This window comes from Vicugna pacos, unplaced genomic scaffold (genome assembly GCF_048564905.1).
Source record: "Vicugna pacos unplaced genomic scaffold, VicPac4 scaffold_20, whole genome shotgun sequence".
NCBI classification, from domain to species: domain Eukaryota; kingdom Metazoa; phylum Chordata; class Mammalia; order Artiodactyla; family Camelidae; genus Vicugna; species Vicugna pacos.
The window spans coordinates 76,956,186-76,980,825 of NW_027328741.1; the positions used below are offsets into that span (position 1 = coordinate 76,956,186).

The following is a 24,640-nucleotide window of genomic DNA, read 5'->3' on the forward strand; positions in this document are numbered from 1 at the left end:
AGTGAAGACGGGCCTGCAGCCATTCACAATGGTGCCCTCTGAGCAGACTCAGAATAAGAAAGGAAGATTACTGGCCCTAGATAGCTAGGTGCTTGTCTAAAGTATATATTCAGTCAGCCCAAATGTTGGCTTCCTCCCATATATTGAAAAGCATTAAATTCATGAACTTGAGATACCTGGCTTTCTTTAGATAACAAGCAATGTTTTATTGTTCTGACTAACTGGTCTTTGTTGTAAAGCTCCTATATAATCCTAGCTTCTCCCCTACTCTTGCGAGCAGTCCCTCAGAGTGTTCTGAGAGGCGGTCATCCTGGCTCGAGTCCTTCTGACAAATAAAACATAACTCTTAATATTCAGGCTGCACGTTTATTTCAATCAAGTCCCAGAATAGACACAACTCATCAATTGTGTAATGGGACACACTGGATCAGGAACCAAAAGAGTGTAGTAGTCCCTAAGAACTACGGCTCCCTCTTTCTTCCTGTCATTATACAATCCCACCAGAACTCATTACTTTGCTGTCTGCTCCTCTGGCAACCAAACTCAGAGAAGAGTCAACTCAGCAGAGCGTCCTGCTGGGGAGAACCCCCGCAGCAGCACTACAGGCTGCCTGCCCTCCCGCACGCTCTGACGACTGCTAGTGTCCTCCGTGGAAACCAGGCCAACAGAGCTGTTCCCTACAGCTACAAAGTCCCAAATATTAAATAAAACCTTTCATTTTATACTATATGTTACATATATACCCATCACTGAAAACAGCTTTGCCAGAAGCCCAAATCTTCAACATTAATCTGCAAAGGCAAATCAGGTCCCCAAGGGAAAACAAGTCTTAAGGCGATGCTAAGACCTCCAAAGTCCTCTCCACGACCATAAACCAAACTGCCTGTAGGTCTGCAGCTGCAGGAGGCTACATGTCTGCTTTTAAAGCAACCCTTTCCTGCCCTCGGGTGCTACAATGCCCTTCTACGCCCTCCCATCTCAGGGTAAGAGCACCCACTGCAGAACCTTGCAGGGCAGCACTGACAGGACTGGACAATGAGGATCAGAGCTAAACTAAGCCTTCTGATGACACGAGTTGTCACTCTGTCACTTTACAGATGAAGATATATATAGAGAGAGGTGGGGTGTTATTGTTCAAAGTCACACAGATAAAAAGTGACAAAGTCTATAACTCTGCTCCTCCCTCTGGTGTGACGCCCCAACTGGGACAACCACAGGGTTCTTTCGTGCCTGCCTGACCAGTTCTTTCCTATCACTCATGACCCACCACAGGGTCTGAAATTAGCCTGCATTTGCAGCATCTTTTCCCTCCAGTTTCTCAGGAACAAGGCTGTTCGGGCCACTTTATGACTTCCAGGTCCCCGAAATCTCCGTGCTCAGGCTACTCTTGCCTGTGCATCCGGCCCGCTGCTCAGAGGCTCTTCCTCCCCTGCAGGAGGACGTTTCTACTCTTCACAGGGACACCCCCTTAGGGGATCCCTCCTCTCGCCCTCAGCATGGCAGGTGTCCCAGGCCACATCGCGAGATGCCCCAATAGGACTGCATCTGCCCAGGTCTGCTAGTCAGACCAGCAGCCTCAGAGCCAGGGATTATGCCCAGGTCACACTGCAAACCTACTGCCCGCCTCACAGACCCCAGCCAGTAGGTCACCTGGAAGTCACAGCAAGTGCCCCACCCAATCCAGTAGCCTCTTCATTTCCCAGCACCACTGATGACTGGTTTCCAAACTTTGGTCAGTTTCGCACAAAACAACACCTTCTACTGTGTAGCGGGTGGTTTTTGCTTCTGCACCCCATTCTTACTGAAAACGTTAAGGGAAACCAAAAAGCCTCTTCTCAACCCTTTTCTGATGATACCCTCCCACCCACAATATACATATGCTCAAGAGATTTGGATCCACGTGATTTTGTTTCCCTTACGATAAGTGGCTCAAAACACTGCGGGATTATTTATCCTTTGAGGGTATTAGGACTCAGTTTCTCGGCTTTAATCTGTTTTTGTCTTTGTCTTCTTTGTTCCTAGAAGTTGCCACCTCTTACTCCCTTCAGCAGCCTCCCTCCCAACTTCTAGTCTAGGAAATCAGCTGTGATGAGGGGCACGGGGGCATTCACAGAAGATGCAACAAAGGCAAAGAGAGGCTATATAATTTGCCAAAGATATCACCTTCAACCCCCAACAGAGTGTGTCATGTCCCTGTGTTTAACTCTTATTCTAAGCAAGTTAACTTTTTGTAGATTATGTTTATAAAGATGAGAAATCAAAATACATACAAGGACACACATCAACTCTAAGATATTCATTAACTCCACTATTTTGTTTCTATTTATTTTATTTGTATTAAAAAATTAAGAACCCCTGCAACCAATATAGCAAAATGTTACTGGGTTTTAAATACAGAATATAGAGGGGTTAAGTGTGTCATTACTCATCCTTATATGTATGTTCACAAGATAAAATGATTTGAAAGTCTCTCTCCCCTCTCCCTACTCACTACTGGCTCTCACCTGAGATCCCAGACCACACATCTAACAACCTTTCACTTTACCCACAGCTGAACTCATCAGTTTTCCCCCAGAAATCCCTCTGCAGCTTTCCCTCCTCAGAACACAGCAGGACCATCATTTAACTCATTAATCCACCCAGAAACCTGGGCCTTACTCCATCCTACCTTCACAGACAGCTTTAAATCTTTCTTTTTACCATCTAAACATGCCTTCAATCTGTTTGCTTTTACCCACTATCCTACCGCTCAAGTGGAAGCCACCAACACTGCCCACCTGGACTCACGAGTCTCCCAAGTGGCCCCACAGCCATTCTCCCCTACTTGAGACAAATGGGATTGTGTCACTCCCATGCTTTTTGGGCTCTTTTCAGACCCACTGTTCATAGAAGAAACTCCAATGTCTTCACCTTGTGAAGGTGTTTGCCATGAAACTGTCAGCTCATGGAGGGCAGGGCACGCCCTCTCCCCTCAACCCCACTCTCTGGCAGAGCATCAGCTTGGGAGGACCCGCTGAGCTACATCAGCCTGTATCCTAAACCTGGTCTTGGGTTCTTAGCAAATTGCTTCACTTATCCATACATATCCAAGGTAGATAAGAAAGATTTTAGATGTTGAGCTAGACTATTCATTTGGGGATTTTGCACTGGCAACCTGCAAGTATATGTTCTAATGTTTGTGTCTTGTTAAAACCACACCCAGATTAAAGGAGTATTTGTGGAATGTCTTCGGAGTAAAAGGGTTCTGTACTTTTACAGATTTTATGTTTTATAACATGAATAACCCGGACAGGGTCACAAATGGAACTGCCTCACAAGTGACAGAAGACGGGTGAGACGCATATAGCAACAGGTCACAAAGATGGTAAGAGCAAAGTTGTTTCTCCAAACCCCAAAAAAATTCCTCCAAGAACAGAAAACTCAGAATTTTGAAAGTAAAATACTATCATATAAGGAAAGAAAATAAATAATCCTCTTCATCAGGGTTTCAAGATCTGACTGCAGAGTTATTAGCAGGCCATACTGAATCCTAGCACAGAAAAATCAGATGGACTACTGGTGAGTAAGTTCCAGGAAAACGGCAGTAATTCCTCCACTTGAAAGAGGACACACACTCACTTGTTCAAGGTGATTGTAAACAACATTCTGCAGAAATTCAGAATATTCAGGCACCGCTTCTAGATGGTGATGACACGGAAGGATGGCTTGGATGCATGCTTCTAACTGAGTCACCGGCATTCTTACACTGCAGGGGGAAACGGAGGCCCTCAGCCAAGAGCAGAGATGTTCCTGTCATGTATCCCAGGTCGTGCCTCGGGGACTCAGTGTCCTGTAGCAGTGCGGCCCCAGGCGAGGACCAGCAGCGTGGCCCACCCAAGCAGGAAGGGCACTGTGCTTGAGAAAGCCCACACCAGATGGGAGCAAGAGTGGCTGGTGGGGTTTTGTGAACCTATGAAAGCTCATAGAAAAACACCTGCATACATTCAAGTGATACAATTAACAGTAGCATTCTTTTTAACAAAATTTCAAATGTCAGTGTTAATTTTACCATTCCTTTTCTCTTGTCCCCTGCACTCTGAGACAGGCTTAGGTTCTCTCACACTTGCAGCTCTGATGCAATAGTTGTGAAGTTATTTTACTTTACTGCAAGTGTCTTCGCTCCACGTGTCACTGTGACTGTCGTCTCTTAACACAGTCAGATATCTTCCTGGATCTCTCCATGAGTTCCTTGCTCCTGCTTCTCAGATCCTGAGATAAAGAACAGGTGAAGGCACATGACTGGAAAAGTCAATGTGGACTTGAGCAAAGTCCTCAGTGACCCCCTAGGTGAGTGTTGACCACCCCTTAGCTTCGATTCTCAAAGTTCTGCCCAGGGTGACATCCAGACAGGAGGGAGTCCTGGGCCCAATTAAAATCTGTGTGGCTTGGGTGCGGGGAAAGGTGCAGGAGCTAGTTCCGTAGCCGGGACCCTTCACACCTCTGCTCCTCTCTCTCCCGAGGCCCCGCTGCCAAGCCCCCACGCTCCCTGATATTCTATCCTTCTCTTCTACTCTACTTCAAGCCCTTTTCCTCTTCCTTTATTCCCTGATTATCTGCAGCTGGAGAGATTTTTCCATCACAAAATCTGAAAAAATTTCCTGCAGCTGAAAAAGAGGTCTCCAGAGGTCAATGCCCATATGGTGGTTCCTGAAGAGAGCCCCTGGTTAGGGGGACCCTCACCAACACTCACGGGACATCAGGTATGTTACAGGGTCGACCACCCCCAACAAGAGTTTGCTGTGACCCCAAGGCACGCACAGCATCCCTGCTCACTAAAGTGTAGTTGTAATCCGTTATTAAGAAGCAAAAATAAAAAAAATTTCTCATGTTTCTTACTAAAATTATTTATGAGTTAGAAAAAGAAATTGTAAAAGAAAAGAACAAATTTGACTCCATGTTAGATGTGTTCGTTTGGCTTTAAACCTGTACCTTGTTTTCTAGGCTCCGACTTGCTATCTCTGCACCTTTTGTAAAAAAAAGTTGCCTTTAGCCTGAAATATCCAGGACAGCCTATTCTCCGGGCTCTGATCTTTAAGGATATTAGCTCTTCTACACTTATGTACAGATGGCAAGTTGCAAAATAGATAATAACCTTTCTTTTATTTGGAGGTTTTACGGGGGCACCTTAATTTGACCCACCATGGACAGCTGCAGGAACAAAGGATTCCAAGGACAAACAATTCGTACAGCGAGAAGTTTGCAACAACCAACCACATCCCCGCCGCTTTTTAGTATAAAAGGAGACTGAATTCTGCTTTGGGGAAGAGAGTTCTACTGGATATCAATATGCCATTTTCTGGGTCTGCCAGATTTTCAAATGAAGTCACTATTCCTTACTCCAACATCACATCTCCCCATTTATTGGCCTGTCATGCAGCAAGCAGAACGAGTTTGGACTTGGTAACAAAATGACTGCATTAGAGGTAGTATGTCTCCACTGTTTCCTCATTTCCAGTATGTCACAACCTATCAATTTTATATGCTGTTTAACAACATGACAAAGACCTATTATACGGAATTGATTCCACAGAAATAAAATAATTTCTACTCCCTCAAGACTTTTTTCTTTTCTATTTTATTTTGTTTTGCTTATTGAAAAGAAAATAAAAGTCAAATCATTTTATTTCATGTATTTTTATAGCTACATAATGTAAATACTACAAAAATATTTAAATTGCAATAAAAATTGTTAATATATTTGTATAAAGATATATAAACAATCAATGCAGATTAGGAAAGGAGTAGATATTTACTAAAAATCTACTGCACATCCAGTCTTTTACAAGCATATCCTGGAATATAAGCTCTATTATCCAGGGGTCCCCCACCCCCATTCTCACTGCCGATTCCCTTAGTAATCAACTACCAAGGCACCAGCATAGAACCATGCGATCGCTATTTTAGGTATAAATGAATGAATTAGCTCATTCAATTCTAAAACAGAAACCTTAAAATAAATACTGAACTTATTTACAGATAAACAAATTTGGACACAAAAAAGTACAGTTTCTCCCCCAAGACACAAAGATAATAATTGGTAAAGGCAAGATTTGAACTAATCTGCCTGATTATAAAGCTAAGGTGAAAATCCCCTTCGACTGTGTAGGTCCAGCAGCACAGCCCATCACCCTATCTTTGTTCAGATCTGGCTTTAGACAGCCTGAGACAGCACCTCATTCCTATGGAACTCGAGGGGAAACGATAACAATAAGGATTTTATATTCAGTAGTTTCTTAGGTCTCAATTATATAAAGTGTCAGGAAGTCAGTAGAAAACTCTGGGAAATATGAGTGGGTCCAGAGCTTTTCGCTGATAAGAAACTCAATCTATCAGGACAGAGTGACCTTCCCATGAGTGGCCTCATGAACATAAACTAAAGGCAGCTGAAATGAAAACTAGCAAGAACATGGAAGTGAAACAGGAAGGATCCCTACTATCCCCTGCCCAGTTGCCTCTTCACCCGCGTGGACAAGATGGCAGAAGACCCAGGTTCTTGTCTAAGTTACAACATCATGGATTCTCACCCATAAAATGTTGCGACTCTATGCTGTCTTAAGTCCTTTACAACTAAAATATGATGACACCAATATCTCAGCGGAATGTCTATGTCTCCACTTTCTCTCTTCTATTAGGAGACTATATCTATGGCCACAAACAGAAATTCAATTAAAAACACCATGCACGAAGCCTGGTGAAATTCTGTGTAAGAGACATTGTTCTCACTCTCTGTGAATGAAAACTCAGAAAAAGTGGACCTTCTCCCTCTGCAAGTGGGAGGTAGACTGATTTTGTGTGTGTGTGTGTTTGCACGCACATGTGTGTGTGTAAATCATATAAAATATATTCTGGGATTTGCACAGTTTTTTTTATGATACTATCATTTCATGAGGATGAGCCAACCTTTAAAGTAATTTGAATCTATTTTTCTGAGAGGCTCTTTTGGTGGAGGATGGGAAAGGGGAAAGGAAAGAAGGAAAGAAGTAAATGAAGCAAAGCTGTAAGTATACTGCTAGGGAAAGGCAAGACATTAATTTTGTTCCTACTTGCATCACACACAAATTAGGGACTGGCTTTCCCCCATGTCTTGTCAAGCACTGAGCTGCAGAAGAACAGGCGACAGCCCATTTCTCACTGAGCTTGTGACTGTATGTGACATCTTATAGACACAAATTATTTAACCTGATCAAACACTCTAGCAGCAGGATGTAATTCTCCTAATTTGAGAGACAAGAAAACAGGAAGTGAAAGACGGTATATAGCTTGACAAAAGTCAGAGGACAAGAAAACTAAAGAGGATGAATTCAAACTCAGATCTGAATGCAGAGTCTGATATTCCCACTCCCAGGGCTGGAAAATCCTTAACACAAGGTTCCCCAGCTCCTCTGCATTGTTCCTGGCACCAAGCATTTCCCATGGCGATGGTCTCCAATTCTCAGACACAGTGCTCTGTGCAGCCAATAACCTCCATTCGACCTTGATCATCTACCTGCCACGCCTACCAGGCTTCACCATACAGGCAGGAAAGCTGGCTTTCAAGTGCATACAAAGCCACCCTGGTTTAAGCTGGACTGTTTATCAGCTTTTCCAGCATAAAGGCAGCCATGAAAGTGCTCACAGTTTGTACATGAGCCACACTACCTCTCTCCATCTGTCTCCCCACCTATACTACTTAGCTATGACCATTTTGAGAATCTTGGAAACAAATTTTTAAAAACAGAAAAGAAAGGATTCTGTAACAAGTACTTAATACTTACAATTTTAAATGAGAAGTTACAAAGTGAGTATTTACAAACCGAATCTGCCTTCCTAGGTGTCAGTTTTAACAGTTAAAAAATATAATAGCAAAAATTTCTCACTTAAAAAATTAACAAAAACATCAACAATAATCTGGAATAAACTCAAAAACAATGCCAATGTTGTACATGGAGAAAGTACAGGACTGTACTGAGGGGTAAAGTAAAAGTGTGAAAGTAGAGACATCAACCTTTTGTATGGAGGAAAGCAGTTTTAAAGATGTACGTTCTCCTAAAGATAATTCAAAATTACTAAAAAATCCCATGACAACACTTATCTGTTTTTTTTTAACTTGAAAAAATTATATTAGAATTCTTCAGGAATAATAAATTCATAATACAAGCCAAGAAATTTAGGGATCGAAAAAAGAATCAAAAAATTCGCACTGTAATATATTAAATAAATTTTTACAATATGTAAGATATAGTGCTAGAGTAAGAAAGTAAGATTGACAGAAATAAATCATGAGCTCAAAAAGAGACTCTAGTATACATAAGTATTTTTTACAGGTGGGATTTCAAATTAAAAAGCAAAGTATGAATTTAATAATTGTCTTGTTACAATCAGAGAATACCTGGAAAAAACAAATTCTATTCCCGTCAAAATGACCACAAGAAAAATTACAGAAAATGATGTAAATATTAGAAAGTACTAATAAGAGCAAATACAACTCTTTGCTCATATCAACTCAGCTTCTCCTCACTGTAACAAGTACCATTATCATCTCCATCTTAGAGATTAAAAAAACCTACAGAAGAAATTTATACCATTATAAGAAAGCATTTCTAAGAATAAAACCCAAAAAGAAGACATTTACTATCTTAAGATTATTTTGGGCCACAACAATAATGAACCTACTGAACAAAATGAAAGGCAAGAAATGACAAGTAAAAGCTCTCTGATACATGTTGATGAAGACAAGGGGTTAATGTTCATAATACACTTTGAGCTGTCACAAAGCAGCAAGAAGCTCCAACACTTAAATGTTTGCAAAGGACAAAAGGGATCATTCACTTTTTAAAAGTCAGATGGCTAGTGAGTGAAAAATGCTCAAAACCTCACTGGTCATCAAGTGCAAACTAAAATAATGAAAATCATTTTGCTCGTCATATTGGCAAATATGTTTAAAAGATATTATAGCTAGTGTCCATCTTTGAGACAACAAACTGTGAGCGATCTTTTGGAGGATGACATGTCAATGGATATGTAAACTCTGAAAAACGTGTGTGCACACAGGCTGAACTCCACTTTTAGGAATCGTTACATTTAGAAAAAATCAGTTCAAAAAGATGTACTCATCAGAACATTTGCACAGCACTGTTTACAATGGTGGGAAGAAATGCTGAAGTGAAATCATATCCAGCGATAGAGAATTGGTTACATAAGTTATTCTACATCTTTTCATTCCCCACAGGAGAAGGAATTTCAAGATTCACTTGAAAGCATCCTGTGATGTATGAAGTTGTCACACCCAAGGACTAAATTTCCAGAAACCTTAGCTAAAGGAATACTCATACAAGATCACAGGAATGTTTGTACAAGAAGGATGCCAGTCAAACACCCTTTCTGACAGTGGAAAATGGAGAAAACTTAAGTGTTCACCATCAAGACAATGATGCGGTAAATCACGGAGATCTGTGGGCACTAAAGTTGCAGCGTTTCAGCGTGGTCCAAGGCCTTGTCCACAGTACTCTCCCACGAAAGGTGTCGTTACACAAGAGACCAAACCTGCACATCAGGAGACCCCTTTACTCTATCTGAAAGGACCGGGTGAGTCTGGAGTGGGAGGAGGTCTATGATATATACGTTAGTGAATAAACCGAGCTACAGAAAACATATAGTATGGCCTTATTTTTCAATAAAGCATATATACACACACATATACATAGATTTCTCATATACGTGTATGTATGTGTGTATATATATATGACAAAGGCATAAAGGTCATGAAATATATACTCCACATTGTCAGCAGTTTTTACTCTCAGGAAAAAAGGGGAAGGGATGTAGGGGACTTTCGGTACCACAACAGATCTCTTTTCAGAATTTCAGTTAAGTATACTTGGAATTTAAAAGTTTATTTAAGTCCAAAGTAAAATGGACGAGGACTCCACAAGACAGAATGCTATACTAGTCATTAAAAATCATGCCAGGGGAGATAGAATATTGTAGAAAAATGTGTAATAAGCCGAATGGAAAATGGAGGTCTCCACACAGTAAACAGGCACACAGTGCTCGCTGGTTTTTATGACAGAGCTGATACACACTGATGAAAAGAACAGAAAATAGATGTTAAAGTGTTAATTATTATCTTTGAATACTGGGAACAGGATAGACCCTTTTGACTCTTTTTTCAGACTTTTATATTAAATACACATTATTTTTCATCTGAAAAATGCATTTTTAGATGTCTAGTACCACACATTGGAAAAAATACATGAGTAGTTACAGAAACAAATAACTAGGAGACACCGCAGCACCGTCACACAGTGTAGAAAGGGCGATCCTGAATAACACCACGCAGTTACATAAGGACCCACAAAGTGAGAGCACCCGCTGTAACAGGACGCGGCTCCCTTCCATTTGTCAGTTGTGTCTTCAGGGCTGAGGCATTTCTGAGCACGGCCAGTGTCAGTGCTGGTGTCTGGATGGATGCCACTGGAGGTGAGGGCACCTGCAAGCCGAGAGGAAGAACAGAAGTAATCCTCTGCTTTTTCTGTCTTGTTTCTTTGTTACTTTTAAAGAGAGGCGTAAATAAGATAAACTGAATCTTCCTTACTGAAATTTCAGTAATGAAGCCATTTTTAAAGTGTTCACAACTTATATTCTGCCTATAACTGTCTTTTCAAAAAAGCCTCATATTTATTAAATGTTAATTAACTCAGTTAATTAACTACATGTTGAAACCTTTTAAAAAACATGAAATGCACTACGTGAAAGCACCACACATGCAGTGACTAGCTCAGCTGTCTTTACGGCAGTGCAGTCAGCCCCCACCATCCCGAGACCCTGAACTCCTGATGCTGGGAAGAGAGCACGCTGCTTCCTCAGATGGAGAGAAACGGTAAAAGCATTTTCTGAAATCTACAGCACTGACAAAACATAACTGCTTAATCCCAGGCTCCTTTGAGGCTGTCATTTTCCGTTTCTGGCCAACACCCGTCAATGAGCAGAACCACCCCATTCCCGAGTCATGGGACTCACGTGGGCAGCAGTTTTGGAGAAATTTCCAGGTATAGAATGTTAACCAACTATACATAAAACTTTGAAAAAGAAAAGATGCAATACTCAGATTTTGGAAGACACTCAAAATATTCTCCTAAGTCTTAGTATTTGGAAAGTCTGGGCTTCTCCTAAGCCACTTATTTATTTCACAGCCAGTGAGCATCTCCCACAAACCCTGCTTCCCTGTGTGTGCTGGGAGCCTCAGGCACATTGATGCTGTCTATCTTATAAGTCACAAGGCAGAGGCGTGTGTCTCACGCCTGCAACTCTCACACAGGCTCAACTCCGAGCCTCAATTTGTGAACTTGGCCCCATTTTCTCACCTGTTTATTTGGTATCTGTTCTTCTGTAAGCTGCCTGAAGTGCTTCTTGGAACAAGTCAGAAGAATGAGTGGGTAGAGAAATGGACAGATGGACAGGTGAGAGATGGGCAGACAAACAGGGAGACTCCAAGAGAAGGGGAGCAAACAAAATTTCCTATGCAAAACCCTCTTCTAGTCAAGGAAGAAAACCATCACGAAGAAGTGTGAAGAGGCAGGTGGCTTAGGACTGTTTCCTGGATTCCATCAAAAGTCACACCACGTGATGAGAGGGTAGAAGTATAAATAATAAAAGAAAAAAAGCATGCATGTTTGAAAAATATATCTACATTATGTACTTTCTAAAGAATAGATTTATATCAGCAAGGCTCAATAACACAATCTTTGGGTATTTACAGAAGTGAGAATCCCATCTCCAATCCGCAAGACATCCCTTGGGAGCACTGAGGGTCTACACGGTGCGATCATAAAGCCGTAACCGCAAAAGCTGTGCTATCCTGCACTTACGAGGAACGAGCAGCTGTGCTTGGCCTGCCCACGCGCGTCGTTTACAACCCACAGCACCTCTACGGGGGAGGGATGACTAGCGAGCCCTGTCTCTGCAGGAAAGAAAAAAGTCCGGGAGAGGCTAAGCCGACCTACAAGTTCTCCATTTCACAGGACTTGTCACTCCAGAGCAGGACTCGAACTCGGCCCACGTTTGTAACCACAGTACTACCGTAATTTATGTGCTTTTTGTGTGTATAATACATTTGTTTCTGGCATGAAAGTGTATTTAATAAATGATCGGTTGTCTTGTATATTTCATTAGCTCACAATCTTTATATTTTTGAATTGTACTCTTCCCCTGGAGAAATGAACGGAAAGAGCAGTGGTCAGAATGAGGTGGGGCTTCATTCTTTATCTGTTACCTCATCTCATCCAAGTCCCCAAGTAGGGAGAAGGAGCAAATGTTCTCTTCATCTTTTAAAGAGAGGGCTCCAGTGATGGTGATTTACTCAACTCCAAAACTAAGTCTGGGGGAAGGGCACATGCAGCAACGAGAGCAGTATCACCTGTAGGAAGGCAAAAAGAGCTCAGGGGATGGCTCAATGGGTCAGCCTGATTTAATTTCAATTGATAATTCAATAACACACTCTAAAAATACTAGCATGCAATGGATTTGCTCTTTCTTGACATCTAGCAAGTTTCCACAGCCCACATGTAACATTATCATGAACTAGTGAAAAGAAGAGTCCACAGACAAGGAAAATCAATGCCACAGGCAGGCTGAAACCCAGGCTGGAGGAAAGGAAGAGAAAGGGCATATTTAAGAAGAGGGGAATGTCTGGGAAAAAGACATCATCACAAGGACTCGCAAGCGTCATCCAGCAATCATATAATCATTCTTTCAAGAGAGAGTTACTTAGGTCCTATTTTGTGCGAGATTTTACAAAGGGCAAAGAGAGACCACAGCGTCCATGGTGGCAGCAAGTTGCGGGGCTATAGTACAATTCTAATCTTGGTACCTTGCACAATTGTCCTCAGTATAAAGGCAAAAATTAAAGTAAAATAATACTATGTAAACCATACACATTGCTGAAATAAATTAAAGAAGACCTAAATACCTGGAAAGACAAACCACGCAAATTCCTGGATCACATGACAATATTCTTGGGATGGCAGTGCTCCCCAGAGTGAAGCACACATACAACGTGGTCTTGATCACAATCCCAGCGGGCTCCTCAGCAATAACTGACTAGCTTCTGCTACAATTCATATGGGAATTCGAGGGTCTCAGTAACCAAAACGTACCTGAAAGAGTAGAACAAAGTGAGAGGACTTGTAATTCTCAATTTCAAACATTACAACTGTATCTACAAGTGAGCTTAGAGGCCATTTTTAAGGTATTATTGTGTTTATCCTTATTTTCTAAATTCTGTGCAACGAATATACCTGTTAGAATAAGAAAAATAAAAACTAAAGTATCTTTTAAAACATGCACACCGATTCATTCATTGGGGAAAATTATTTTAACTATAAAGAGGTAAACAAATATCTAGTGAAAAAGGACTACTTAAAAACAAGTCTGCATTTACAATTTTCATAAATTGAAAACTGAAAAGCACAAACACATCAAATTTCTAGGGAGACTGGTGAAACATATTAATAATTATTTTCAAAAATTCTAATTGCACAATGAAAACACAAGAAAGAGAAAATCGTGATTGACAGGAAACTGCGAACACGTGGAGAGCAAAGGCCTTGAAATCACTGTTCCTTTAACTCTGCTACTAGCTCAATAGGAGAGGAAATTCCTCACTGAGGGGACAGTGGAATCCCATGCATAAGATAGGATACACAGTACAAACTGCAGTAGTATCGGGAGTGAATATGTTAGAAGAATTCTGAAGTTACAACATTGCTGAAAAACTATAAAAACACTGACAGACAGATTAAAACACACAGTCATACATATTATATAGAAACATGAACTCTGCTCCCATGTTGCATAGAAATACAAACATATTTGTTCATTTATGGGCACTGATTACTTTATCCCAGGTAGAATATTTCAACTAAAACAAATAATCAATATTACACTCCTATTGTCAAATGTACTTGATAACTTACTCTGCTATGTAACCATATGTGTCTAAGATAGATCTAAAACTAGTGAAAAAGAGCTTTGTATGGTTTCTTGAATTCTTCTCAAAATTCCAAGCTTAATTTTAAAATAGATCTGAGCAGTATTTCTATATGATCTTTTCCCTTGTGAAATGAACAACACAGTCTGTTGTCAAAATTCTGTGCTTACAATGATTCACGAGCACCATATCCTCACAAAACTGCTGGACAGCAAGTCACTATCCAGACACTGTGACCAAATAAATGAAACAGAAGGAAGACAGTGATCCTATTCTGGAGGGCTTATAGTCTGTGTCAACACTGGGGTTTTTACTTGATTGGTTTGATTGGGTAGCAAAATAAAATCAATCAAGTACTTTCTTTGAGCATTCTATAAGTCATGACTGTTTTTAGTGTCATTAGCAGGAAAGACTTAAGCATGACTTGGTTAGGTCAACTAGCAACAATCATCACTGGAGAGTGAGTAATAAAGAAGTTAACTGATAGCAATGCTTCTGCCTACATGAGACCTAAAATAAATCTACACTGATATCCGAAAGGAAAATAAGGAGATGAGGTCCCCAATGAGAAAACAAACTAACAAGAAATCAAAAAATGAAAGTCATTTTCATTAACGATTCCAGGCAGTAGTGGAGCATGGTGGTGAAGATCACAAATGCTGGGGACAAACATGAGGGTCTGAAATCCCACAGCACTAGGTAGATGTGACACTGACATTTCAGTGAAATTTTCTGCATCTCAGTCTCCTATCCATAGACTGGGGACAACAACTGCACCCATCTCCTATAACGGTCCTAAGAATTAAGTTATTTTATATATAAAAGCTTAAATAAAATACCTCAGAGTTTAAATAATACCCCAAAAGCACAAGAAACAAAGAAAACAGAGACAAATTGCAGTTCATCAAAATTTAAAACTTTGCTTCAAAGGGCACCATCCAGAAAGTGAAACAACAACACAGAGGAGAAAATTTTTTCAAATCACTTATCTGGTAAGGAATTTGTATCTCAAAATGAAGAAAAAAAAACCCTACAACTCAACAATAAAAAGGCAACTCAATTAAAAGGTTAATAAAGTATCTGAAAAGGTATTTTTCAAGGAAAATATACAAATGTCCATAAAGCACAATGTAATGATGTTCAATAGCATTAGCTGTAAGGGAAATCAAGTCAAAACCACTAGGAGAAACCGCTTCACACTCACTACAATAGGGTATAATAAAAAAAAAAGCGTAACAAGCACTAAAGAGGACACAGAGGAAGCGGAGCACGCAGCCCTTGCTGGTGAGGATGTAACACAGCGTGGCCACTTTGGAAAACAGCCTGGCAGGGCCTCAGAGAGTTGAACATTTCGTTTCTGACTTACCCAGCAATTCTGCTCTCTGGGCACACACGTAAGAGAACTGAAAACAAATATCCACATAAATAATACCACATGAGTGTTCACGGCGACATTACACATCACAGCCAAAAACAGAAACAACCCAAATGCGTATCACCTGATGAATGGGTAAACAGTGGGGCCCAGCCATAGAGTGGAATGTTATTCAGCAATAGCATAGCATAGAATAGTGACTAAGGCCACAACATGAGCAAATATTGAAAACGTTACTCAGTGTGAAAGAAGTCAGTCACAATAGACGTTTCCACTTATATGAAGTGACTCGATTTACATGAAATGTCCAGCACAGGCAAATCCACAGAGAGAAAAGTGGCTCCTTGGGGCTGGGGGAGGATGGGGAAGATGGGAATGTCTGCTTATGCGTACGGGGCATCCTGTTGGGGGGATGAAAATGTTCTAAGATTGAATGGGATGCACAATTCTGGGCATAGAGTAAAAACCGATGTACATTTTAATGGGTGAATTGTATTAAAACTCTTAAGAACAAAAGGACCTTGGGCCAGTATCTTCCATAGTAAATGCAAATTGCTAACTTTTATTAGAGGAAAAAGAAACTGCTCTCAGCATGAAAGCAGGAGATCAGCAAATGTGAGTTAACCGAAATTGGACAAGAGCATTTCACTTGAAACAGTTGCTGAGTGTACACGAAATATTCAGAAATAGGAAAATCACCTTGACATCACGAGGAAGCATTCTGTTTCAAATACAGATCAAGGATTCGGCAAGCCCAGCTGCCAGAAATGACCAGAGAAGAAACCTGGTTTATAAAACTAGCACCAGAGACAACAAGGAATGGTGATGAGGAAAGCAGGCGGCAAATATCTGGAACAGTTCACTACAAATAATTTCTCCACCAAAAATTGAAAAATAAAATGAAAGTGATGAAATGCTCTGTTGACATCTCGAGAATGGGCTTCCTTCGGTGCTCGACTGTTCTGTAACCCCGATTGAGAGACTAAGGAGAATCAGCATGGCTCCTGGGGGTCCCCAAAGGACTGCCCACCAGCACGCTGACCACCATCACATCTGCCAGGTTTGAATTGCAGAGAAGAGACCAAGTTCTGAAAGGCACAGGAAATATTGACAAGGGAAGAAAACGCTGAGGTCAGTCCTGGGACAGAGGCCCTCTGAGCAGAGGCCAGAAGGCTGCAGGTGAACTGCAGTAGACCTGGGGCAGGAAGGGATCACGGGGGAGCATATCTCAATTCTCTTCTGTCTCTGCCTCCAGTAGGAGAGATAAAGCCTGCATCCTTCTCACCTGGAACTGTGGGTTCTGGCTGGAAGAAGTCTTACCGACAAGGAATGATTATTCAAGGCTCTGTGGAAAAAGTCAAGAAATCGAGAGGGATTAGGGAGCCATCTCCATGAGCCTCTCAAATGCTCCCATATTTATAGGGTATAATCAAAGGAAAACTTCGTTAACAGTTGTGAGATAGTAAGGAGGAAATTCGGGAAAGACAGGATGAGGCAGAGATTGTAGAATACACAATGAGTACAAAGGATTAGTGTATCTTTAGGGAAGTCATGGGGTGAGGGGAACAAGATACATTTTTAGATATGTTCATTAAAAAGCAGACCACCAGACCAGCCAGGTCCTTGTTTTCGGGATAATACATTATCTAACAACACACAAGCCCAGCGTTTATAGCTGAGGGTCTCGGTCCTTGCTTTACAACCAGCAGAGTGCTATCTAAAACCTCAACTACACAAGCAAAGCATTGTCTCTGCTTTTTAAGGCAAGGAGTCTGGAGTGAGGATGCACAGGAACTTGCTTGTAAAGCAGTATCAAAGCATATTTTTTCTTCTTAAAATTCAGAGGCGACTGGGGTGTGTTACAATTTGTTAACCAAATCATCTGCTTCCACATGGAACCATTATGGAGGACACCCTAGGATGAAAATCCTGGATGTGGGTCTTTTCCTGCCATCTTCAGCCACTCTATCAGGGTCTAGGCACATCCGTGAATAACGATCCTACAGTACCACTCACTCTCTTAACTCCTGGTGATTGAAACTTAATTTTAGCTCTACACAACTTAACGTAGAAAAGTTTCAGCAATAAAAGATATAATATTCCATTTATATCTCATCATATTACTGATTTTCTGATTGCTCTAAGCTGCTTCTACTTGGTAAAGCACCTCATTCTGAAGCTGAATTCAGTAATTTCCATTGTGCATTTCTAGCCAGTTTGGGCTCGCTAACTTCTTTTGGTCAAATATCGATATACTTAATTGATTTCTTTGTTTATCAATTTCAACCAGGAGGAGAGGGAGTGTCACTCTTTTCCTCAGCCCACCCTCAACTCTTTTCCCATCAACTCAGGCCTCCTGAAAACAAAACAAAGTATTTTTTTCCCTTCTACTCTTTCCACAAACCCAACAGGAAACATCAGCCTGGAGAAAGAATTCAACACAAATGTTAAAACAAAAATCTATAAACCTGAAACAATACCATCTCCGAATCATGATATACAATGACATGAGATTAAGTGTGTCAGGCACAAAGCATGAGGGAGCCTGACTACCTGATTTCTATTCTTCAAAGGAAGGAAGGTTTTCGTATTTTTTATTATCATTCTTGGTCATTGTTTCTGATTATGCCAAAAAATAATTTATGAAATATTTATGCACTGCAATAACTGATTTTTATTGTATCAATTTTAGAAGGCATTCAGAGGGGATAGGAAAACCCACCTCTGTAAAAAATGCAAAATTTCTTCCCCTGTTAAGAACACGTATACAAAATGCAACAGAGAATTCAAATTCTTGTGGAGAGGAGCAAAAGACACAGAATCAAATCAAAGTCATTACAATGAGTCAATTTAAAATTCACTGGACAAACATGCTCAATGCATACAAATAATTTTAAAGGCACACTGCAAACCATTCACTTAATGATCTGCAGGCTAGAGGAAGAATTTCACTCTTTAACAGACAACAGAAATCAATAGGGTGCCCCACCAAACAAGGAGCAGTGAACAATCAGGTTTTTAACAGTTCTGAGAAATCAGCATATTCTAAAGATCAAAATCCAGAAATTTTAAACATTCATTCAAACCACAATGAAAAAAGCACTTAAAAAAAAAAAAAAAGAAAGTAAGCACATAGATCATTGCAACAGAACAATGAGAATTTCTTGTACCGCTAGAAGAAAGAACAGGATATAGCCTTTTACTTGAAAAGAGACTACTTTTAAAAATAACTGCTAAAACACATTTCATCATTCATGTTGCATTTAAAAATCTGAGGTACATGTATCTGATCAGAAAAGCAATTCTGAGTAATAGTATGTTACAATTCAGTGCCAGTTTGCTTTAGAAGAAAAGAGAAAAGTTACTGTTTCTAATTCTGCACAAAGTTTAAAGAACCTCCCTGCCTCTATCTCCTCCCATTTCCTAAGCTCATGCTCCCTAATCCTTCTGAAACAAGTATGAGAAAGTCTTATTCCCAATATGCCAAATGACAACTGAATATCAATTTATTAGTGTAAATATATGCCAACACCTTGAAATGGAGGAGAAAGGTATCAGAAGTCTATATGGAATTTCTTCCTACCTTCCTGAAATCACACACACACAGACAAAGACACAGACACAGACACATACCCCCTGGATTACTGGGCACTTCACAAGCTTAGTACTTACAACTTGTAGAAGGTAACTTTGTAGTTAATTTAAAATACAAAACTGTCATCTTTTGAAAGCCTTCATCATCTGCTAAACCATCTAAATATCAAAGAGACCCAATTAGCCTTCTCTGTAGAATGTAATTTCCCTTGATGGCAAAACAGTCTCTAAGAAGTACTGGATCAAAGATTCGTGTTTATCACTACCTATGATCGTTTTTAAGCACATTAACAGATTCAGAAATGTATGTCTCAAAAACATTTATTCCTATTGAAATAGTATACGTGTTCAATTGTCTATACAGTGACTAGGTCCCATGATGGTGTTTAAGAGCTATTTTGTGTATAGCAATATTTACCTTCAAGTGCAGAAAAGGAGGGTGTGTATTACTCAGTTGTAGAGCACCTGCTTAGCATGCACAATGTCCTGGCTTCAGTCCCCAGTACCTCCAAAAAAAATAAATAAAAATAAGTGCATATTTAAAAATAAGAATAAAGTTATAAAAAATGCAGACTAAAAACCTCTGCAATCTAGGTGCTAAAATTATACTAAAAAAACAAGTGTTTCTATCAAATATTAACTATATGCCAATCACAGAGACAACCAAAAGTCACACCTGAAGCATCACGTGTGATTCTCAGCAACCCTACTAAGTAGACACGGATGAGAAACCCGGCTCTGCGGATGAGGAGACGGAGCTCGGAGGAGCCGGGGACGCTGACTGTCCTGCTCCCCGTGACACCGCGTCAGCCCAGAGCAAGCGCTGACAGAGCTGCACTGAGGGGACACCCAGCTGCATGGAACCTTGGGGCACTGGGGAGTCCCAGAAAACACTAAAAACTTTTCAGTGAAAAACCAGCTAAAATATATTACACTGTGCTGCATCCTTTAAACAGGGAAAGTGACTGAGACCTTTTTGATGCCTCCGTGTCCTTTCTGCCATTATCAGTTACTTGCCCTCACAGTGCGACCAGTGATGATCTGGACCCCATATGAAGTGCACTCAGATGGAAGAGCTTTTAAAGCTGGTTTATGAAGTTTGTAAGACTGTCTATGACTCACAAAGGCGGTCATTCATCACTTCTCACCGGTGTGGACGTACCACCTGAAATCACTCCTTTCTGCTTTTTAAAATCCCTTCATCTACTCCAGACTTTTCAACAGCAAAAAAGTAGCTCAACCACAGACAGTGGACAGATTTTCACCAAATGGACTCGAACAGCCCATGTGACAACCTGGAAGCCCTTGTCTTCTATTAAACCCACTTCCAGGTACTTCATCATTTTCTGATTGGTGGACTCGGCCTCTGACTGGCCTACTCAGAGAGCTCCCAACCTCACATCCAGGGGTGGGAGAGGACCATGCTGTTGGGGGAAATCAGTGAGGAAGCTGGACATCCTCCAGCCACGTCTGCACGGGTAGAAGTGCCTCAACGTGCTCAGAAATTATACCGTCATCATCCCTGGGCTCCCATGGACTGGTTTCACATTAACCAAGCTCATGAGACACTGATGCAAGAAAACCAGAAACTTAAATGTTTAATGTAACAGAAGACGTGAATCTATGAACCAGACTGAAATATCAGAGTTCAACCATGAGTACATTTTCTCCTCCACGGCCCAATCACGGGCAGGCAGTCACATGGCAAGCATGGACAGAAACGGAGCAGGAAGGGTTTCTAGATTAATTCAATGGACTATATTTCTATTATACGAACAGATCTACTGCCCAGAAGTCAATTAACGCCAATCACGGTGCACTCTCCGTGGACAGCGGCAAGACATGACTATGAGCTCCTGTGTAACACTCCTTTCCCTGTCCTTTCTAGGCTAACTGATGCACAGAGGTATAAAGATTCAGGGATGTCGATAATGCTAAACACAAAAAGCCCATCTCTGGGAACCTCAAAACCAGACAGCCAGGGTTTAAATACCAGCTCTGCCAATTACTAGTTCTGTGATTTTGCCAACTTAATTACCCTCTGTGTGCCTCAATTTCCACACTGTAAAACTGGGATAACAATCAAACCTTCCTTACTCGCTTGTTGAGAAGATTGAAGGATTCATTTCTGTAAAATGCTCAGAAAAGAATGTAGCACATTTTGGGTGTTCAACAAATGTCAACTTAATATCAAATTGTTTTACAAGTCTCCCCTCTAATCATCTTATCTGTTTCCTGGCTAGCCTAAGTCCCAAATAAAATCCTTATTTCTCCTTTTACACACTCTTGGGGAGCACCCTTATGTTCCATCCAACCACCTGTTTAAACTGAGGGAGTGGATGTCCCCTAACCACTCCTCTGGGCCATGGAGGGTTCTTCTCCCTTCACACCCCTGGCCCCTGGCCCACAGCTAGCACTCATTACACTAACAGAGTGAGGTGTGAGTCCGGGGAGACAAGCAGGGCATGTGAAACCCTTCCTTTCACTCCAGTGTTGGTCACCATTGGGAAGCACGCGGGATGCTCAGCTCCATGGCAGGAAAGCCCTGTGCATGAAAGGGCAGGTCTTCTCAAGGGAAGGCTCGCTGTGGCCCAGAGCTACATGGGACAGGGTGAGTCTGTATTTCTGGGACACAGTATCATGACACGCATTTTCCCACAGCCTTGAAGTTCATGGAGAACGTGGCTTCATCAGTAACAAAGAAGACATTTATTGCCTGTATACTCTTTTGTGTCATCTCTCAGTAGGCTGCTGGAGACAACATATGTATAAGTATTGGATCTCCTTAAACCCCAAAATATATGAAGTAACAAATAATTCTGTGGCTTAACGTTGGTTTAGGGCGACTGTGTAACAGTTCTGACTCTGCTGATGCTAAATTATGGGTATAGGAACTATGGAACCTCCTCAAATATCTTTCATCATAAAACCATCTCTTCTTATTTTCCTGTTTCTTAGTAATTGCCAAAGACTCTCAAATGATGGCTTCACACAAAACAGCAGCTAAAGTTTAAGAGCCCTCTTGACATACACACTGTGGTAAACACTGCACATAATTTCTAATTCTCACAATTCTACAAATCAGATACGAATGTCCCCATCTCATAGACGAGGGAAAAACTCAAAACGAACTGACTCAGGCTCAAGTGGCTCAGTGGCAGCGCGTGCAGGCAAACCATATCAAAAACTACACCCCTTCGTATATGTACCAAATCTCCTACCACCAATTAACACACAGCGGCGGGGTCAAAACTCAGGGAACTCAATACACTTTTCACCTTTAAGGTCCTCCAGATGCCGCTTCTAGCTGTTTTATAAAATCCCGGCTCACTGGTTTCTAACACTAGAAGAAAAGCCCGATTTTGCTATTGTTTGCACAGCAAGTCTGAAATGTTCACAGTGAGATGACAGAATAAATCTAAGATATAAGCAGAATAACTTTTCCAGTTAGACAGACATAATGGACATTGGGCTATTCTGAAGCATTAAGTAAAGTAATCAAAATAAAATAACGTTGTTTAAGCCTCCTTTTACAAACAGGAAAGTTAAGACTGTAAGTAGGTGCAACAGTGCCACCTATGGGTAAAATGACCTTCCAGGTTACCAGGAAAGATGCAACACAAAAATTGCCTGTAGGATCAGTAACGAGAATCAGATAAATAAAACTTATATAGCACATGCTGCACTTTGATTCGGGGGAAAGGAGGGATATTCAGTATTTAATCTGATATTGCTAATACTCCTGAATATAAACAGAAGATATAGGCTCATGGAAACTCATCTTAGAAGAAGAAAGAATCCAGTTCAGCCACTTCATTTTACAGGAGGGGAAACTGAGACATGGGATCTGTCCTCCTGGCAATCAGCAGCAAAGTTCTCCTATGCCTCATGTCTTGCACTGTAGCAAAAACCAACAGATCTGTACTAGGCCTATATTCATAAAATTCATGTTTGTATTTTTCCAACAGTAGGTTATCTAAGTATCTTGCAAAATACTAAAAGAGCCAGGATATCATAAAATTTTGTTGCCATACAAAAACACTTATTTACATAATAAAACAGCATGAGCTTTATTCTCTCTATTAAAAAAGTGACATGTCAAATCAATGTTTTGATATTTTAAACCTGTTAAGAATGTAGAAAAAAATCAAAATTTTCTTTAATCACAAAATAGAGGAGCTTATTCCCTGAAAATGATCAATATGGATTTTACTAAACTTAACGGATCTGGTCAGAATCCCACGAATTTAAATGTCTGAGTGGATGGTTACACGGCAACATAAATTCTGATTTGTAACAATACATATTCTGTGTAAATAATCTTCAAGGTCATCTGATTAAGGCAATTTAACCAATCCCTGTCTCACTAGAATGATACAGATTTCATTAAAACTTCATACTACACCAAAAAAATAAAAAATGAATCCTTGTTACTTTAAACCATATTCAAATATATCATACAAATACATATTGAATATTTATCAGAAATAAGCGACACTCTTTAGTATTCAGAGTTGATCCTTCTAAAATATCTGTCATTGTGACAGCACACTTTTATTAAGCACCTCTTGGGTTCTTTGTATACAAGGCATCTACCTCTCACAGTCAGACAAATTAAACGATATTACTCAAATTTCACAAATGAGGAAATGTACTTAAGCCATGAAAATAACGTACATATTCATCAACAGGAAAGAAAAGAGTAAAGACTTTTCTTACAATATTCACTGACAATCTTTTCTTCCATATTAAAACTACATAAAACCAATTCAGTCTTTGTAAGTATTTCTGTCAAAAAGTGCCACAAGAGAAAAACAAGCAACATCATTAGCAGTGGTTGGACTTTAAGAGCTCACTTCTCTTTTGCACTATAATTATTTTTAATGTTTTGTTTTTAGTGCTTACAGAGCACTAAAATAAAAAAAAATAACTTTTTATGTAATTACCTGAGAATTAAAAATTTGTGAAAATGAACAATTTTAATTTCTGCCACTCTGTCTCAACTTCTCAATGGTGTCTCTCCTTTCAAGGCCTCATCAGTCTGAGATCACTAACTCGGCCGTTTATGGAGTCACAGGTGTTCGGGTAACCACTTAACGGGAGGCTGATAAGAGGAGCAATTAAGAATGCATTCTGTGCAGCCTGGGTTCCAGCACCGAGCTAGCCACAGCCTGCTGCGTGTAATTTGGGACAAGCTGCTCCATCTCTCAATCCCTCAGCTGCAAAAAAGGAGACACTGATACCTACAATCAAACACCTGCTATGAATTAAAACATGAGGAAAACATTTTAGCCTTAGGTAGGTGTCCACTCACAGTGAGTTTGGTCATTATGATGATGAGGATGGCTGTTAACAAATTAAGCTAGACCAAACAGGAGAAATCCCCTTAAAGGAGAAACATTTTAAGTCAATGAGCATTTCTTTTTGGATGAATTGCAGAATATTCTAATGATTTTTTAATAAACCAAATTTTGTCCATTAATTATAGATTTACAGGTTCATGGACAAGTCTCCAGAAAAAGAATTAGAGGCCTCTTACCTCTGTAAACTAAGAAAGTAAATTTTAACAAAAATCACGGAGGAGATTATACCTCATTTGGGAGAGTAAGTGCTTAACATGCATGAGGCACTCAGTTCAGTCCCCATTAACTCCATTTAAAAACATG

At 40.4% G+C, this 24,640-nt stretch overlaps 1 protein-coding gene and 1 long non-coding RNA gene across 8 annotated transcripts in view; one reads left to right on the forward strand and one right to left on the reverse strand.

The window, feature by feature from the left end:
• Positions 1-24,640, forward strand: part of LOC140694031 (uncharacterized) — a 540,346-nt gene that overhangs the window by 258,852 nt on the left and 256,854 nt on the right. The window lies entirely within an intron of this gene.
• LOC140694026 (trafficking protein particle complex subunit 9-like) overlaps positions 1-24,640 on the reverse strand; it is a 68,334-nt gene that overhangs the window by 13,869 nt on the left and 29,825 nt on the right. The window contains exons 2-3 of one of the 7 annotated variants that reach the window (XR_012069763.1): positions 19,393-19,480; positions 10,391-10,507 (exon numbers count right to left, since the gene is read on the reverse strand). The exons of 1 other annotated variant lie outside the window; for it this stretch is intronic. The gene's annotated coding sequence lies outside the window, so the exon portion shown is untranslated. Of the gene's footprint in view, positions 1-3,618; positions 3,839-10,373; positions 10,508-12,255; positions 12,434-12,985; positions 13,173-19,392; positions 19,481-24,640 lie in introns of those variants that run through there. 5 more of the 7 variants (XR_012069765.1, XR_012069764.1, XR_012069768.1 and 2 more) reach the window with 5 other exon arrangements.